Source organism: Petaurus breviceps, unplaced genomic scaffold (genome assembly GCF_028583685.1).
Source record: "Petaurus breviceps papuanus isolate PSGF00001 unplaced genomic scaffold, PetGlider_PUasm1.0 173, whole genome shotgun sequence".
Classification (NCBI taxonomy): Eukaryota; Metazoa; Chordata; class Mammalia; order Diprotodontia; family Petauridae; genus Petaurus; species Petaurus breviceps.
The window spans coordinates 13015570-13021018 of record NW_027185759.1 but is presented as its reverse complement, the minus strand read 5'-3'; the positions used below and the strand labels follow the sequence as shown (position 1 = coordinate 13021018).

The window sequence follows — 5449 nt, the reverse complement described above, 5'->3', positions numbered from 1 at the left end:
TGTGCCAACTAGCCACCCCACTGTGTGACTCAACCTCTGTTTGCCTCAGTTTCTTCAATTGTAAAAGGGGCACAATAATAATACCTACCTCAGTGTTGTTGTGAGGATCAAATGAACAATGTATGTGAAGTACTTAAAATAATTCCAGGCACACAGTTGGAGCTTTGTAAATGTTTATCTCCTTCTTACTCTAATCTATCTCCTGTGCATTGCCAAAATGATTTTCTTAAAATGTAGATCAGAGCATGTCATTCCCCTGCTCAATACAGACAGATTTCCATTTGCTATGTAAATGTCTTCCCACCTTGACTGCTTTCTGCCTTTGTGGTTTCCTCTCCTCACCCCCTGACACCCAGATGTAACCAAGGGTTCATCAGTGTCCATTCACTTGGGCCTCAGAGAGCAAGGAGCCTGTGATGAAACATCAGCCCCTACTCTCTTTGAGGAGAGAGGAAGAACAGAAGATGTTTGGGGGGTGGGAGAAATCACAAGTGCACGAGGGATGCTCATTAGGAGGCTGGGAGAGATTGCAGCTGGGATGGTGTACAGATGCAAGGGCTTGCAATTGGCCCCTGCCCCACCCCCTCCCTGCTTTCATGCCCAGCAGGGGAGAACGAGGGCTCAGCATGGCCTCCCCTGCTGCTGCTCCCAAAGGGGAGGGGGGCGAGATGCTGGAGAAAAGACTGCAGCTCTTCTAGATTGGCAAGAATTACAAATGGCGACACCCCTACTGCTGTGTGTCCCGCTTCCCTCCAGCTCTCCTGCTGAGCCCCTACGTGTTAGCCTTCATTTATTTAAAGAGCCTGGACACTTTTTCTATTTGCTAAATGTTCTAAAATTTTTGAAAAGTAAGTTTCCTTAAGGTGTGTCCTTGGAAAAACAGTAAAAGCAGCTAAGGAGAAGGCTATTATTGCCCTGGGACGGATGAAGAGGGAGAAAAGGAGATTCTGCGTCTCTTTTCAATCCCTGTGGTCACCAGGTAGGGGCTCGTAGTGGGTGTGTTTTGCCCAGTAGGGATCAGTCACCAGAGCACAAGTGGATTTGTCCTTCCTTGTGGCTTATCCAGAGGGTGTGCAATCCTCTCTCCTTTCAACTCAGAGCTTTGTGGAGCTTTCTTCCAGCTGTGAGTGACCATCAGGCTCACACTAGGAAGTGATGACTTTTCTGGTTGGTTTTGGAGCCAGAAGAACATTGAAGAAACCAGAACCATATACCCTCCCCAAGCCATCTGGATATTTCCCTTTTAATTCATGGTTGTTTAGTTGTTTCAGTCATGTCCAACTCTTCCTCATCCCATTTGGGTTTTTCTTGGCAAAGATGCTGGAGCGCTTTGCCATTTCCCTCTCCAACTCATTTTACAGATGAGGAAACTAAGGGAAGCAGGGTTAAGTGACTTACTCAGGGTCACACAGTTAGTAAGTGTCTAAGACCAGTTGGGAACTTAGGAACATGAGTCTTACCATGTTCCAGCCACAGGTCTGGCACACGATTTACTGCCACACCAAGCTACCCCTTTCCTTTTAATGTCTAGCCATTAGAGAGGACTTTAAGATTTGCAGAGAACTACTGTATATCTCAATTTTCCTTCCCCTGTAATTTAGGTGCCATTTTCTCCAATTTACAGATGAGGAAACTGAGGTTAAGAAGGGTTAAGTGGGATCTAAGAGTAAGCCTGGGTTCATACCCTTTTAAATGTCTGAAGTGGAATCCAAACTCGTTTCTTCTTCTTTTTTTTAATTGTTACTAATTTGTTTACTTTTAGTTTTCAACATTCACTTACTTCCCTAAGTTTTAAATTTTCTCCCCCTTCCTCCCCAAGATGGCATGCAATCTGATATAGGCTTTGCACATACATTCCTATTAAATACATTTTCACATTAGTCATGTTGCATAGGGGAATAAAAGGAATGGGAGAAACAATAAGAAGGAAAAATAAAACAAAACAAAAAAGAAAATAGTCTGCTTGGCTCTGCTTTCTGACTCCATGGTTCTTCTCTGGATGTCTTCCATCATGCTGAGAAAGGCTAAGGCTAACAAAATCAGTCCTCACACAATGTTGCTGTTACTGTGTGTAATGTTCTCCTGGTTCTGCTCACTTCACTCAGCATCAGTTCATTTAAGTCCATGTTTTTCTGAAATCTGCCTGCTCCTCATTTCTTATAGCTCAACAGCATTCCACTACATTCATACACTACAACTTGTTCAGCCATTCCCCAATGGGTGGGCATCCCCTCAATTTCCTCTTGGCCGTGACAAAAAGAGCTGCCATAAAGATTTTTGTACATGTGGGTCCTTTTCCCATTTTTATGATCTCTTTGGGATACAGCCGCAGAAGCGATTTTAACGTCTGATGGACTACTGGTCAAACCTGGGTTTAGACAGCCACCGCCTATTAAATGGTCTTGTCTCAAAATCCACTTTTTCTTGCCCTTGTTGTAAGAGCTTCAAGTTGCTCCAGAGGTCAATCACTGAAAATCTTGAACAAGTAACATGGGGGAAAAAACCTCAAAGCTTTGAATGAATTTATGCTTCTGTTTGTGGAGCAGTATGACTTTCAAGATTATCTTAATGCTTTCTTAAATCATCCAAAATAAAACAACAAATTTAGGGAGATGGTGGTGAAGCTGTCTGTCCCTTAATCTTTATTATGATGAGTTTTTCCTCAGCATACCTGTATTTTATTAAAATACTGTTCAGCTTCAAGTGGCATGGCATTATACGTAGAAATTCCAGTTGCTGGTCCGTCAGTAGGATTCTTAGCTTTGTAAAATGCCAGGGCAGTCTCTCCTGGTACCACATGTTTCTGCTTGTTGAGGTCTAAAGTTCCATGAAGATTTGCGTGCACATCTGCATCGAAGGTGATTTTAATGATTCGATCCTTAACAGGTACCATAGTCTTAATCTGGTCTGAAGCATGACCAGCTACAGGTGAGCTGTCCTGTGGTCTGGCAGCAGAAGCGGCAGAGGGGCACCACGGCGTAGGAGGCCCCGATCATGCCCACGAGCCACGGTCACGTATGTGTGCAAGGTGCGGTTCTGCCCCCGCCGCTGCCGCCACTCCCGCCGCTCCCGGGTGAAGGGGTGCGTGCTGTTAGGCCTCCATGGCGGCTGCCGCTGCAGGGGGGCCGCGATCCGGCTGCTCCACCAACCCCAGCAAGTCCCAAACCCTTCCAGAGGGGCTGCCCAAACGCCGTCATGGCAACCCGGGCAAAACGCCCGAGCCCTACTCCAAACTCATTTCTTTTTGATGCCAAGTTAAGCCCATATGTTGGAGTGAAAGTGTGAGTACTTGATTCCTCATTGCACAAGTTCTTCGTGGCACTACCAATAACAGTCTCACCAGTGTGCTGAGAGCCCTGACCTGGTGATCCCAGTGATTGTAAAGAGCCAGAATCTCCTTTTCTCTTCTCCCTCCATATGATTTCACTTGGTGATCTTTTCACCTGCATGCTGAAGCCCTGGCCTCTCTGGACGCCTCAAACTGAATGGCCCATAGACATCTCAAACTCAGCATGTTCAAGACTAAGGCCATCTCCCCCTGCAAACATTTCCCTCTTCCTCAGTTCCCTGTTGCTATTCAGTCTACCTCCATCTTCCCCATCACCCAGGCTTGCAACTAACTATCTTCCTTGACTCTTCACTCTCTCCCCGTTTCTAATCCTTTGCCAAGGCCTGTCCATTTTACTTTGTGACACCTCTTACATTTAGTCCCCTTCTCTCTTCTGACGCAGACAACACCGATGCAGAGACTCACCAGCTCCCATCTGGACCTGCCGCTTGTGTCAATCACAAAAACATTCACTAAGCACCAAGGATCCCAAAGTGCCGCTGCTCCAAAGGAAGTCACGATCTGATTGAGGAGACAACATATGACTAACTATGTCCAAGCAGGGCATACACGGGGTAACTGGCAGTAATTCCCAATTGTGGGCACTGGAATTAAGGGGATTAAGAAAGGTAGAGATGAAGAGGATTATCCTAGGAATGGGGGTTGGCTGGGGAAAACATCTGGCCTCTGGACAGAGAGTATCTTGGTCAAGGGACTTCGAGGAAGCCAGTGTCACTGGATCTAACAGTATGTGGCCCGGGAGGATGGAAGGTGTAAGAAGACCAAAGATAAGGGGAGAGAGAAAGTTGGGAAGAGCATTGAATGCCAAACTGAGGACCTTGGATTTGAGCCTGGAAATGATTGGAACCCACCAGTGTTTATGGAGCAGGGGGCTGACCTGGTGCAACCTGCACTTTAGGAAGAGCCCTATGAGCCCTGGCTAGAAGATGGACTGGAGCTGGCCGAGACTTGTGGCTGGCAGACCAAGCAGCAGCTCCTGCAATAGTCTGACGCCTTCAGAGCCTGCCCCAGCCCCACTTTCCAGGCCTCTTGTACCTGATGCCAAATCCCACATGCTTTACGATCCAGGGACAACAGTCTCCTTGCTGTTCCTTGAATAAGAGCCTCCATCTCCTGATTGCATCTCCCCTCGTTGTCCCTAATGCCTGGAACTCTCCCTCCCTCTCTCTCTGTCTCCCTCTCCTTCTCTCTCTCTCTCTCTCTCTCTCTCTCTCTTTCTCTCTCTCTCTCTCTCTTTCTCTCTTTCTCTCTCCTCTCTCTCCCTCCCTCCCTCTCTCTCTCCCTCTCTCTCTCTCTCTGTATCTCTGTCTCTGTCTGTCTCTCTCTCTCCTCTTCTTTGGTTCCTGGTTTCCAGGACTTCCTTTCAGTCCCAGGTAGAATGAGTTTCCATGTTGTAGAAGCCTTGTCCAGCCCCCAGTGGTGCATCCTTCCCTCTGTTGATCACCTCCCATTTATCCTGCATATGCCTTGTACAACCTAGTTGTTGTACAAGTTGCTGCCCTCACATTAGACTTTGTGCCTTGTGAGGAGAAGGACTATCCTTAGATTTGCTTTGACTTCCCAGCATTTAGCATAGTGTCTGGCATACAGTGGGTGCTTAATAATTGTTTGCTGAGTTACTATTTCCACTTCAAATACAATGCTCCTAGTTAGACATTGCTAATTATCATGCATAAATAAAGAGATATATTTGTCAGTCTGATTTAAAAAAATATATAAAATGGCCTCCCCATTCATGGAGTAGATGTTCTAGAAGGAAAAAAAATATCACTTAAAAAATATGTGCAGTTTTCAAAATGAGAGGCCCATGCCAGTCACTATGGGATACTACTCAGCTGCAAGAAGTCTGTGAATGGGGCCATGCCCACGGCTGTTGGTTAATGAACACCATGCTAATGAGGCCCTGGACTGGAGCACCCACCCAGCCAGTTAGCTGTTCAGCAGCTGCAGATGACATCCTGAACCCAGCCAGATGCCTCAGAACCGGCTCGTGGTCACTAGGGGAAGTGGGGCAGAGAGTGGCCGCATCAGCATAAATCTGCCTCCATCACTAGGAAAAAAAAAGCACGTGCCCTCATTACCGAGGATTAATAATGTCAT

The 5449-nt window shown here is 46.6% G+C and overlaps 1 pseudogene; it reads right to left on the bottom strand.

The window, feature by feature from the left end:
- Positions 1–2607: 2607 nt before the first annotated feature.
- Positions 2608–3197, bottom strand: LOC138157846 (cytochrome c oxidase assembly protein COX11, mitochondrial-like; annotated as a pseudogene).
- Between the last annotated feature and the right edge of the window lie 2252 nt (positions 3198–5449).